Genomic DNA, 14,863 nt, shown 5'->3' with positions numbered 1-14,863 from the left:
ATTAGCATAGCTAACATTCATAGGTACTTTTTTAAAAGTCCCTTATTTGTCCCTTGATACTCTTGCTGAAATAATTATTTCTGCATGTATCATATCCCCTTAGAGTAAAAAGTAAGCAACTGGAGGGCAGGGACTATATTCTTTTACTTGCTAGTATCCCCAGCAATTAATTCACAGAAACTCACTTATAAGAAACACTCATCAAAGGTCTGCAGTATTTGTTTTTGCAGTGAATGGTACTTAGGTAAGCCTTCAGAATGTGTTAACCTTTACTATACCTCTAATACCAGAAAATAAAGGTGTAATAGTATTCTGAAAGGTCATTCCAGGAAAGTATAAGATCTGCTCAGTTCTATCAGGCTGAAAAGTGTCTAAATATTACTTTAAATACAGACCATGGGGGGTAGCTAGGTGGTGCAGTGGATAAATCACCAGCCCTGGATTCAGAAGTACCTGAGTTCAAATCTGGCCTCAGACACTTGACACTTACTAGCTGTGTGACCCTGGGCAAGTCACTTAACCCCCATTGCCCCACAAAAAAAAATGCAGACCACGTCTACCATTGGTGTACGGCTAGGTGATATAGTAAACAGAATGCTGGGACTAGAATCATGAAGACCTAAGTTCAAATCTAACCTCAGATCCTTACTAGATTGAGCAAGCTACTGAACTCCTGCCTCAATATCTTCATCTGCAAAATGAGGATAATAATAGTACCCAACTCTAATGATTGCTGTAAGGCTAAAATGAGGTAATATTGGTAAAGTCCATTGCAAATTTTAAGGTGCTATATAAATGCTATCTGTTATCATCATCGTTGTCATCATCATGTTACCTTCTAGTTCTCAAAGGAAGATTAAATCAAAGATGACTGTGAGGTTATCTGCATCTTAAGATCCAATGTCTATTAAGGAAAATAAAGAGTGGAAAACTGAGAAAATCTTGACAGAATCCTCCAGATCAAGTCAGATATGTGTGGTGCATGGGAGGGAGGACTAGCAAGCCAACAATTTGTGGATAAGAAATCTGTGGAGTTTGCTTGGCTTTAAGCTTAGTACAACTCAACCATTCAACATGGCAGTCAAAAAGTAAGTTCACTGATGAACTGTATTAAGAGAGGACATGTATCTAGAACCAGCAGGTGATGGCCCCTTTGCGATCTTCCTTGATCACACCATGTCTGAAGCCTTGGGTCCACCTTTGACAACTACACTTTAGAATTGAAATTAACATCTATATAGTGTGACCAGGATGGTGACAGCCCCAATATTATGCCACAGGAACACAAGCTGAAGGAAGTTGGAAAGTTTAGCTTGGAAAATACTTGGGGGCCTAGGATAGCCAACTTCCTTTATTTGAAGATCTGTCATGTGAAAAAGAGATTAGACTCATCCTGATTGGCCCTGGCAGATAAAACCACATAGAAATTTCAAAGAAGAAAATTTAAACTTGATGTCAGGAAATAACAACAACAACAAGAAGCCAACTTTCAAATAATTAGTATTGTTCAAATGTGAACTAGGATGACTTGCATGGAAGAGACACCTTGGACTCTCAGAAATGAAAAAATTTGCGGGGCAGCTAGGTGGCGCAGTGGATAAAGCACTGGACCTGGATTCAGGAGGACCTGAGTTCAAATCTGACCTCAGACACTTAACACTTACTAGCTGTGTGACCCTGGGCAAGTCACTTAACCCCAATTGCCTCACAAAAAAAAAAATGAAACAATTTGCAACAAAGTCACACTGTTGCCACAGAGAGGATCTGAACCAAGTTCCTTTGACCCCATATCCAGTACTCCTTGTAGCCTCACCTATGATGGTCACTCAGTTTCTTTTTTTTTTTCATATAAAAATTATAATATGTGTGCTATCTTCTCTCAGAATAGTTGTGAGACTAGAATAAGCATATTAAAAGCACTTTTATATTTTAAAACATGTTTGGGTGTGCATATTTCTGTGTATGTTAGTCCAGGTGAACAATGATCTCATTTAAGTAGGCAATCTTTCCAACACAATTTATACATTGCCTTCACCTTAGAAGATGGTCTTCATGCATTTCTGTTTCTTTTTTTTTTATGAGATATTTTATTTTTTCCGTTACATGTAAAGATAGTTCTCAACTTTTGTTTATACATGCTTTACAATTTCAGATTTTTCTCCCTCCCTCCCCCCTCCCCTAGACAGCAAGTAATCTGATATAGGTTATATCTATATATCTCTATACATATACATATAGATATATATATATACACACACATATATATACACATAATAACATTAATCCTATTTCTGCATTAATCCTGTTACAAGAGAAAGAATCAGAGCAGTGATGCAAAACCTCAAAATAGAAAAAAAAACAACAACAGCACCCAAAACAAAAGAAATAATATGGTTCAATCAGCATCTATACTCCACAGTTCTTTCTTTCTTTTTTTTTTCTTGGATTTGGAGATCCTCTTCTATCATGAGTTCCCTGGAACTCTTCTGTACCATTGCATTGGTGAGAAGAATATAGTCCATCACAGTAGGTCAACACTCAATGTTGATGATACTGTGTACAATGTTCTTCTGGTTCTGCTCATCTCACTCATCATCAGCTCACGTAAGACCCTCCAGGGTCACTCAGTTTCGAAGGAAAATGGAGGAGACAAGGAAAATGGATTGAAAATGAACCAACACAAAGACTCCCAGATGTACACACACAAAATCCAGAATCAGTGGGAGCAATGAGGGTTTGTTTCAACTCAAGCTATACTTAAGATTTTTTTTCGCCAGCTCAATTCTTTCCCTGGAATGATAAGTTAGTAAATCCCAGTTGTTTGTGGCCATGGTGTTTACATAGCACTCTTTATTACATACATACCAGAAGCTGTCTAAAGCCCAACTAGACATACTTAGTAGCGAAGAAAGCCCCTGGCTTCCATGATTGAAGGAAAGCAGAGCTATGAGACACAGGTAGATGTGGCCCACAGGTAAATTGGATTATCCTGTTACCACCACAAGTGAAGGTTGTTCTGGGCTGCAGAGGCAACACTGCCTATATCAAATATCAAGGATCTTGGGGACAAAATCATATAATAGCCCAAGATGTTTGTCTGACTAACGCGGACTGAAATTTAGTATCGAGTTCCAAACAAGCAAGTTTCAGTGTAATTACTGAGTGTGTTTTATGTATATTTTGGTCTATATATCCATCACATTTAATGAAATACAGATTACAGTCATTATTACTCTTTATTTGTTAAATAGGGTGCCTCTGCCCAGGAAGCTGACCTTGGAGCATTTGTTAAATGGCTGTCATGGAAAATGACCGAGCCCTACCATATGGAAAACATTTCTCCCTTCTTAACTGATAATATTTAAAAAGATTAATCAGAGCTAATAGTCCAAGGCTGTATTCTCCATTGCATCTATTTGTACCCTGTGCTTATGTCCTATATCAGAAATACTCTTAAAAGACACAGGAATTTTGACTGGTCAAGAAGAAGATGTAGATGTGGTCTCACATGTAATCTCTAATCAGAGATGAACAAGTTACAATTCATTAAAGTTCTCACTGTATAGAATATTCAGACTTTTCTATGGAGAGCATGGCTGTCCAACATTGGGACAAAAGGGAAACTTAGAGACAAAAATAATAGCTGAAATTTGCATAGTTTTTTTTTTGTTTGCCAAATATTTGAATGTAACATTTCATTTCAACCTCATGTTGACAATGTAAAACATTTACTTTAGACATTATTGTCCCCATTTTACAAATAAAGACACTGAGGCACAGAAACATCAGAGGCTCATAGAGCATGGGGTTATAGATTTAAAGCTGGAATGGACTTTAGATGTAACTGGGTTCAAACCAATTACTTTACAACAGAATAAACTGAGGTCCAGAGAGGGAGGACAAGTATTTATTAAGTACATACTATGTGTTGGATACTATGCTAAGTGCACTAAGGAACAGAGGGAAGAAGGCTGGACCTGGAGAAGGAAGAGACCTGAATTTTAATCCCACCTCTGATACTTTCTAGCTTGTGATTAGTTATTTATCACTCTGGTCCTCAGCAAAATTGACGTCATAATATCCATTTCTGCATCATGTATTACCTCTTTCTGTCATCATGAGGCTCAAAGATAATCTTGATATACCCTCCAAACTTAAAATGCTGTTTAATTATTGCTGCTAATTATTACTGCTTTCATTTGAGCCAAGCAGGTCTTCATGATTTGAGATTGTTGGGTAACATGTCAGCATACGTTCAGAGTTACCAAGCAATAATCTCTCCCTCAAGTTTCCAGGTATTACCAACCTTGTTGTTCTCTCCATCCTGAAAGGGAGGGGGAAGTATGTGGCTTACCCAAAGGCCATTAATCAAATGCCTAATTATCCCATGGTGCTAAAATGGTACCTTGCTAGGATAAAATGAGACAATAAATTTGATTCTTGCAACAACCCTGGGAGGTAGGGTGCTGTGAAATTGAGTGCCAGAGATGGTGTCAAGAAGACTTCAATTTGAAACCTCCCTCTGACACTTAGTAGCCATGTGACCCTTGGCAAATCACTTATTTTCCCAGTTTCTATTTCCTCATCCATAAAATGGAGATAATACTTGGGGTTGTTATGAACTTTGACCAACGGAAACAGTCTGGCAATGTGGGGGAAACAAAAATAAAAGCTGACTGGAGTCAAAAGACCTGGGTTCAAATCTTGCCTCTCATGCTTACTCCTTCTTTGACTTGGCCAAATCTTTTAACTTCATGGGACTTGAGTTACCTCATTTGTATGTAATATGGATTTCTAAACACCAGGTGATAGGAAATCTGGGTTACATGTAAAATGAGAGGGTTAAAATAAATGGCCTCTGAGGTCCCTTTCAACTTTCTGGTTCTATGACCTCAAAGGTGACTTTCACCTCTAAATCTAGGAGCCTATGAGTTATCTCATTTAGTCCTCCCAACCACTCTATGAGGTAAATACTGCAGATATTGTGCCCTTTTGACAGATGATAGTAGTATCAGTGAAAATAACTTGTCCAGGGTCACATAACTGATATGTGTTGGAGAAAGGATTTGAACACACATCTCTCCTGACTGCAGGTTTATCCTTATTTCCACTGGACCACATTGCTTCCAGTCATGCAAGGAGAAAGACAAATAGAAGAATCACAGCCTAAATGTTTCATTGGAATTCATGAAATATCCCGTTGTTCCAAGAGTTGTCATGGCCAAATAATTCATCATTTCATGACTCATTCCTCAGTTAGAGGTGAACTTTGAGAAGTAGCCACAATTTCTTCTTTGAACTATGCCTGAAGCCTTTCCAGCATAGTAGACTCTCTCTCTGGGCTTACAGTTGTCTCCTGTCATAAACTTTAAAAAGCCAGGACTATCTCCATATGATGAGGCATTAGAGTAGGATTTGATGGAGAATGAGTTGTTTTGTTTTAAACACAGAGCAAAAGGAGAGAATTGTGGAAAGGAGACCAATTGTTTACAATTTAGGGTACCAATCAGTAAAAACCTTTATTTAGGCTGTAGTTATAAGTCAAAGCAGAAGGAGGCATCATTTGGTCCAGAGAGAAGGAACTATCTTCAGGACAAACAGGCTTTTCAATATGAGACATCACCAACTAGCATTGATAACTTCCAGTAAACTTGGTGTTATGCTGGTTTCACCAGTAGTCTGTCACTGACCTTGCACCAGTGGGTTGGATTTGAGAAGAGAGGGCAGAAGTTTTCTAATCTACTAATCTTTAGCTGCTCTTAGGAGCCTAAAACAAGGGATTTGTCCTTTAATGGTCCTTACCCATGATTTGGGGTGAAAGATGGCAATACATGGGAATTAAATAAGACTTTTTTTTAGTGAATTGGAGGGTTATTCTAAAGGCATTACTTGTGTGAAAAAGGAGAAAACATAATACCCCCCCTCTTTCTGCCCCTACCAAGACCTGCTAGGACTTTGGGGAGATCTGCTATCCAGAATTTACAGAAATGCATGGAAATAACACAGGAGGAGATCACATTTTGATCAGCCCCTATGGAAAAAGTCTCCACACTGATATGATCATAGATCTATTGAAGTAGCAGGTTGTTGTTGTTGTTGTTGTTTTTTGTCCTTCCTTCTCAAAGAAGACCATGATATTGGGAGGTCATGGTGTCATGGATGACATGACTTGCAGTGCATTGGATTTAAGTGAGGGAGGGCTGTGCAAAGTCACCAGCCTCACTTTCTCCTCCAGAGCCATCTGGGTCCAGTGGCAAGATATACATCAGGACAACTAGAGATGGCCCCAGAAGTTTGAGGCAATCAGGGTTAAGTGACTTGCCCAAGGTCACAAAGCTAGTAAGTGTCAGGTGTCTGAGGTTAGGTTTAAACTCAAGCAAAAATAATAATAAGGAAAAAAAGGAAATACCTAATATGTGCCAGTGCCAGGCACTGTGCTAAGCACTTTGCAAATATCTCATTCGATCCTTGTTTCTACCCTGGATAGTAGGTACTATTATTACCCCCATTTTAGAGTTGAGGAAACTGAGGCAGACAGAGGTTAAATGATTTGTCCAGGGTCACACTTCTAGTAAATGTCTGAGGTGTATTTAAACTCAGGTCTTCCTGACTCTGGTCCCAGCTCTACCTATTGTGATTATGATTTATGTTATTAGCAGTACATAATTATTAACATAATAATTATATGCAAGATGTAATATGTATTATATGATAACAATATAATAATTAATAATAATAGCTCAAAGTGTATCTAGGGCTTATCATATAGCTTTGAATACATTCTCTTATTTGATCTGCACAACACCTAACAAGGAAGGTACTATAAAACAGTCAGCACTATGCTAAGGGACTGAGGGAAGGGGAGGGAGGGAGAGGAGGCAGTTGAAATGAGTCTTGAGGATGGAGAGACCCAGTAGAACATGAGTGCCTTGGGAGCAGTGACTATTTTTTTGCCTTTCTTAGTATCCCCAACGTGTAACTTGGTTCCTGGAAGATAGTAAGTGCTTATTAAATGCTTGTTGACTGACACTGGATAGGGAGAAAGGGTGGAGGAAATGTAATGATGGCAACAACAACAAAAACAACAACACTAACAATGAAAATTTAGGACTTACTATGTGCCAGGCACTGTGCTAAGCACTTTACAAATATTATCTCATTTGATCCCTGCAACAACCTTGGCAGATAGGTTTCCCCATTTTATAGTAAAGGAAATTAAGACTGCAGGAGTTCAATGACTTGCCCAAGGACACATAACCAGTGTCTGTGGCCAAATTTGAACTCTAGTCTCAGAGCTTATTCCCCTGTACCACCTAGCTGCCAATCTCAATTCAATTTAATAAACAGTTATTAAGGATCACATTTCATTTCACATGGCATGAGGCTGAACAGTCATTTCTAATCAGAATGAAGGTGCTTACCTGGAGCAGGGGGTGACAGGTGTTTGAGGAGGCAGGGAGGAATATAGACTTGACATCCCAATGGCTCTGCCAATGGTCAGGCTGAGCACTGAAGCCTAAGCAATGTGGGAAGAAGAAGGGAGCAGTGGGGCACAAAAGGACTTGCAATTCTTGTCTATTCCCAGATTCCCCTACTGACAAACAGTAAGGCCATAAGCAAAACAGATTTCACCTCTGCTTACTGTAAAAGAGGTTGATGGTTCTCTGTCCCCTCACAGTTATTGTTGAAAGAGGGGCCATCACCGAAAGCCATGATACCCCTGGAAAAATTCACCTGACTCCCCAAGGGCCAAGGCCAGGAGTAGGAAGCAAGCCAGATAGATTTATGGATTAAATAGATTTATAAATTATACATTAAACTGCCTACTGTAAAAAATTATTCTTGCTCACTAGATGCTATGGTGAACAGCAGATTGACAAGGTAAATAAAGCACTGGGCTTGGAGTCAGGAAAGCTTTGATTTAGTCTGACTCAACCACTTAACGAGCTGGACAAATCATTTTGCTTTTCTCACCCTCAGTTTGTTCATCTGTAAAATGGGGTTATAAAATGTTGGGAAGAGAGATGGTTCTAGAATCAGAGGACCTAGGCACAAATCCTATCTCTGATTTTTACTATCTGTGTGACCTTGGACACATCATTTAAACTCTTTGGACCTCAGTTTCTTTATCTGTAAAAAAAAGTGGGTTTAGATTAGATTATTTTGAAGTCCCTTGCCATTATAACTATATTAGCCAATAACTTTAGCATGCAGCTCTGAGCATTCAGATAAGGCAGGCATGTAAATCACTTTGCAAACCTCCAAGTTCTAATAGGATTTTGCTGTAGCCAGCCATAATGGCTCCCGAGAATAGATCGTTCAATTTTTCAGCATAAGCATTTACACCTTAGAGACTGGCAAACACTACCAATCAGAGCTTGATTTATTACTTTGTCGATTGCCTAGAATTAAGAAAGTGGTGGTGAAAATGTTAATAATATAGACTATACTTGGGCAGTAATACAGAACATCTTCATAAAAATACAAATAATAATAATAATATAGACTAACTGGAAAACCGGCTTTTTTGGAGAGCCAATTATTAAATTTTTACCAATACCACCCCCAGAATAAGTGCTGGTTGTTATTGTTATGTTGTGTTATTTCTATTATATATATATGTATCTTTATTTTGTGAGTGTATATGTATGTATATAAGTGTGTATGTTTGTATATGAGTACGTATGTATATGTGTATGAGTATATATATATATGTATGAATGTGTATGTGTGTGTGTATAATGTGTAAAAATATAAAGGCAGCTGACTCAAATATGGCATGAATATTGGGAATTGAATGTACTCTTTTACAAAGAAAGGTGCATCTTCTGCATTTGAGGGAAACAGGAGAAGGAATAAGGATGCAGGCACTGTGAGCAGCCTAGTGAGGGGAAGGACAAGCAGGCAGGATCCAGGACCACTTGGGTGCTCTATTTCCCAGAGTCCAACATCCTCCAGCTTCCAACTAAGAGAGACACTGAGCTAAAATTATCTCTAGCCACCACACTTCAAATATCTGTGGTGCAGGGTTAGATTAAAGGGTTAGATTAAAGGGCACTAGACCCACTTGATTTCAAGGAGAAGATAATATTCAACTTACACTTGCATGATAAACTCCCTCCTACCAAATGCTGGTTACACAAAGGACCATGACAAGTTGATAGTTTTCCTGTTCAATCATTTCACTTGTGTCTGACTCTTAGACCCCATTTTGGTTTTCTTGGCCAAGAAACTGGAGTGATTTGCCATTTCCTTCTCCAGCCCATTTTACAGATGAGAAACTGAGGTAAACAGGATGAAGTAATTTGCCCATGGTCACACAGCTAGTAAGTGTCTGAGGACAGATTTGAACTCAGGAAATGGAGTCTTCCTGACTCCAGGCCTGGCATTCTGTCTACTGAACTAACTAGCTGCCATTGGTAGCACACCTATTTTTTTAAGTAAGCAAACAAAAAAATAAAACAAGTTATAGATATTAGAATAGACCAAGGAATGTACAAGGGTGATTCTTTAGCTAGGACAAAATTCAAATCTCAGCACAAGCTGGGAAAGAGAACAATCTCATTGAGGGGAAATACACTCTGAGGTGTCTCTCGACCTTAGTGTTGCAAGCACTGGAAGTCAAGGCATATGATGGTGTAGGGGTGGAGGGGCAGAGCTTCCCCTAAATGACTGAAGCTCCCAGTGTCCTGATCATTCCTCAAAAGTTTGCACTTTCCTTGATTTAAAGTCCTTCTCTCAAATGGCCCCTAAAAGTCTCCTTTTCTCAGACATATAAGGTCATGCTCAGAATTCTTTCTGCCTTTCGTGAGTCAAATCTCTAGCCATAAACTTAATGCAGGGCAATCCCTTTGGAAAAATAGCTACCTCACCTGAAACATAGTTGGCATTGCATTTCTATACTGCCAAAATTCAGTCCTTGAGGTTAAATTCCAGTTGCCCTCCCAGGTTATTGGTTCTGTTGTCTCTTACAGGGAGTTAATCTAATAGCTGAGAAAGCTTAAGATCAGTAGAGTAAAAAAACAATTGAAGAAGGCAAGGCTTTCTTCTGTGCTGTGTAACATAGCCTCATCATTGAGAAGACCTCTGGTTACCTGTGCATCTGTTCTGGAGACCATAGAACACTGGTGCTAACCTTGGGCATCAATAATTGAGTCTACACTGCACATGAGATCTGAAGCATTTGAAGGAAGATCTTCAGTTCCACACTGAGAATGGGCAGACTTCCATCAGCTGAATGAAGTAATTGAGCCCTGGCTATATTAAATCCAGACATATCCAGCACTGAGCGCCAGCTATTCATGGCTGGCAACAGGGCTGGACGAGTGGTCTGGATTATGTCACTTTCTGCCTTCTGGCAACTACTTCTCTGAACTGGAGGTGAAGTGACCTGAAATAATAATGCCATTGGCCTTTGCCTTTATTTTGGAGGTAATTGGCACTTTGTGTATGTGAACGTTGTTGCTCTTACTGATTGTTTGCCATTCTCACAGCTTGAGCCAAAGGCGTCCGGCACCCCGGGGGCTGCCCTCTCTCCTGGCCCCCACCATCCATACTTTCAGTGTAATTCCAGATGGTGGTGAGGAGGTGATGAAGTCTATCCCACCCTCCTCACTCATCAGGGCCCCAGGGGACAGGTTGCTAGTAATGGGGCCACCCCATCTACTCAAGTGATTTTTCTATTGCCGTCTTCAGGCATGATTCGTTGGGGCAGACTGGACTGGTCGTGACATATACATGCTGTGATTTGTCATCTGGCACTGAATTCACAACTTGGGAGGAAAACTGACCAGATTTATGAGTGCTTCTTAAAATATGGCTTCCCTGTGGATGTCAAGCTTTAAATCAAATGACAACATCTTGCCACTCTTTGGGAAGCCCTATAGACTCTCTCTCTCCAAAGCCAACTAAGGGTCCGACTTTCACCTTAGCCCTGATTGCACTTGGTTCTTTCAGAATGTGCCTACCACGAACCCCAAATAATACCAGATACAGTGGCTTTCTTGTCTGGAGTCTTCCCCTGTGAGCTTCACTTGGATTAATTCTGTGGTTGGTCTCCAGATATATAATGTCAGGTAATATTAGATAATTATTCCACTGGTATAAAGTAACATGTCAGGGTGTGCTAGGACCCATGAAAAACATAAAGGGAGGTGCAAATACTTACAGTCCAAATAAGATAAAGAAATCGGTGAAATACAAATAAATAAATGGTGAGGAATATGACATGCTACAGTGGCAAGAGTTCATTGCTCAGCTTTCTCACATACTACCTGTGTGACAGAGAACAAATCACTTTCTCTCTCTGGGCCTCAGTTTCCTTCTCTAGAAAATTATACGATTTGACTACATAGCATCAGAAGTTCATTGTAGTTCTGAAATTTTGGTCCTATGATCATGAAGTAAGACCTGGAATCAAGAAACATGTATTCAAGTGGCAGTCCACCATTAACTTTCTCTATGACCTACAACAAGTCAATCTATGTCTCTGGGTCTCAGTTTCTCCGTCTATAAGATGAAGGAGTTGGACTAGAATAGTTGAAACATGGAATTTCAGGAATGGAAGCAAAAAGCATTGGACTTGGAGGCAGGAGGAGCTGAATTCAAATCCTCTTTCATATATTTGCTAACTAACACTGGATAAGTGTAGAAGTGCCTCTGTGTCCTCATCTGTAAAAAATGAATAGTAATAGTACCTATGTCTCAAGGTTGTTCTGAGGATAGAATGAGATATTTGTAAAATGCTTTGTAAACTTTAAAGCACTGCTGAAAATGTTTTTTCTATTATTCTTCCTCCATGAGGCCTGCCCTAATCTCTAACTTTCAATGTCCTCCCTACCCCAACTATGTCTACAGGACACCTATTTACTTATCTATGTGCATGTTGAGAGGCAGCATGGTACAGTGGAGGGGGAATAAGCCTCAGAGCCAGGAAGATTGAAGGTCCACCTATGACACATCCTGGGTGTTGGACCCTGGGCAAGTCACTTAACCTTTTAGTGCTGTAAGCAATTGTCTAAAATAAGTTGTAGAAAAACTACTGGTTGGCATTGCTAGAGGGAATTCCCTCCCCTGGAAATCCCCTATACCAATGAAATTATAGATCCCAGCCTTATGCCTATCGACAATATCCCCACCTCCTCCCAGTGGAATGTAAGCCCCCTAAGGGAGGGGATTCTTTGGTTTGGGCCTTAATTACATAATCCAGTGCCTTTCACATACTAGATACTTTCAAAATGCTGGTTTGATTGAACTGAAACTTGGAGACAGTTTAGCTCAATGTCCCCCCAAAGAATAAAGCTCTGCAGCATCTTCAATAACGTCTTGTACTAACTCTACTGGCAGAGTACAAACTGCCTAGAAGACATCCAGGGAGCCCCAATCTACCTTGGCTCCATTCTCCTTGATAGGAAGGTCTCCTTTAGTTTTGAGCCCAAATCTATTCTCATGGAGCTTCAGAGTGGGCCTCAGTTCTGCCACTAAGCTGGAGAAGTCTGATCAATCAGATGATTCCCAAGATCTCTCTGAGTTCCAGGACTACTGGACTGTCCATTCTTATTCAGATGCCAATGAAGATTTCAAACATATGGAAAGTACAGTGTTCTTGATTTCAGTTGGCAAATCCAGCATAAATAAACTTTAGGATGCCAGGTGATCAGGAATTTGAATATGAACTTGCAGATTCGGTTGATTAAAAGGATAATATTAAAGGCAGTGAGAGGCAGACGAACTGCCCTAGAAACTATTGAGAACTGGATTCAAGTTCTGCCTCTAATCCATATTGCTGTGTGACTCTGGACCAAGTTATTAGTCTCTCACTGATCTGGGCAGCTCTCCAAAGGTAGAAGGTTCAAAGAAGGTGCCAACCAGCATCAAGGAAGGGAGTTTCCTCACCTAGGAGTCCACCATATCTATGAAATAACAGATCCAGTCCCTTTGATTATCCTGGAGCAAAGGACCATATTCTAGTGGATAGAAAAATATCCTTGGAATAAAAATGACTGAGATTCAAAGCCCTCTTACAACACATTTTGGTTGTGTGAGCCTGGGAAAGTCACTTAACACCTTAGAGACCCAGTTCAAATTCTGCTTCAGATACTTATGAACTATGTGACCGTAAGAAAGTTGCTTAACTTTTCAAGCCTCAGTTTCCTCTTCTGTAAACAAAGTGTTGGGTTCAGTGACCTCTAAGGTTCCTTTCAGTTCTATATGCTCTGCTACTCTGCCTCTCACTGCCTTTAATATTAGCCTTTTTATTAACCAAATCTGTCATGTTCTTCATATTCAAAATTCACTTCTAGATCACCTGGCATCCTAAAAATTATTGATTCTGGAACTGTTGTTAACTGACATAAAAATGCCATATTTTCCATAGTTTTGAAATATCCAACTGAACCTTTGGATGCTAATATTTAGACAAGCAGAATTTACTCTGTATGAAGTATGGAGAAAGCCAGGGCAGCAAGAAAGCAAAGGTACAAATAGGGAAGATCTTCACAACAACTCTGGGGAGTAAGTGATATTATTATACCCTTTTTACAGATGAAAAAATTGAGGCAAACACCCTTGCCTAGGATCACACAGCTAGTAAGTGTATGAGTCTGGATTTGAATTCAGATCTTACTTGCTCCTGGCCCATCATTCTCTCCCTCAAGTCACAAGGTGCCTTTGTGACATGAGGAAAAATGGACTGGGAAAGAATTAGTTAAGAGTGAGATAGAGAAGATAATTAAATTATAGAGAAACTTGAACCTTCTATTCAAAAAGATGAGTCTAAAAGGACAAACAATTCTCCCTTGTCATTGGGAATGGCCTCTGTATAGAATGACATTAGTAGCAGGCGGCTGTGTAAACATAGGGAAATTGCAGGAGTAGAAGGGAACATCAGAGACCATCTAGTTCAAGACTTTTCATTTTGCAGATGAGGACACTGAGTTCTAGGGATAGGAAGTGACTTGTCCAAGATAAAATGGAGGTACTAATTAGAAGAGCCAGATTTGGTCCCCGGCCTTCTGACCCTAAGGTAAAAGTCCTTTCTGCTCCCATGCCTAGATGAGAGTTCTAGAATGGAAATGAGGGAGAAAGGATATATTTTACTTTGGCATTTTCATACTCTACTTGTTCTCAGTGTTTAGTCATTTTTCTTAAGAAATGAAGTTTACAAGGATTTTCTAGGGCAGAGCCAAGATGGTGAAGGAAAGGCAGTAAGCTCTTGGAACTCACAACATGATTGCTCCAAAAACCCTCCAAATAATGCCATAGGACAATTCCTAGAGCAGCAGAACCCACAAAAGAACAGGCTGAGATCATTTTCCAGCCAAAGACAGCTTAGAAGGCTGGCAGGAAGGGGCTGCTGTGCCAGGGTAGGAGCGGAGTCACCTCACAGTCATGCTGACACAGATCTAGTCCCAGGCAGGCTGAGTCAGAGAAAAAGATCCCTGAAGACTGAATCAGCTGCAGTGCCAGTGTCTTCTCGAACTATGCTCACAGTCTGGAGATAGGGCTGAGCAGTTGGTTGGGGTAAATTACTGGGGTCTCTGCTAGTAGTGAGGCAGAACTTAAGTGTTTCATCCCTGTTGGGAACCAGGAAGTAGACTTGAATGGTGGTGGCCCAGGTGGGGGAGAGGTTGCACTCTCATTGGAGCTAACAACCACAGCACACAAAGTTTTTCTGCCTGGTTAATTAAAAATTTGGCCTGGGGTTATCCACAGACCAGAGAACAAGGCAGGTGAGTGAAAAACCAGCCCTTCCTTAAATTGTACCACCTTAGACCCCCTGAAGCTTGGGATAGTACATCCTGGAACCTGTGCCTCACTTTAAGAAGGTATTAAAAGCCAAGAAATAAGGGGGCAAAATAAGCAG

This window comes from Dromiciops gliroides, chromosome 2 (genome assembly GCF_019393635.1).
Source record: "Dromiciops gliroides isolate mDroGli1 chromosome 2, mDroGli1.pri, whole genome shotgun sequence".
In the NCBI taxonomy this organism is placed as follows: Eukaryota; Metazoa; Chordata; class Mammalia; order Microbiotheria; family Microbiotheriidae; genus Dromiciops; species Dromiciops gliroides.
Note: the sequence above shows the minus strand (reverse complement) of the source record.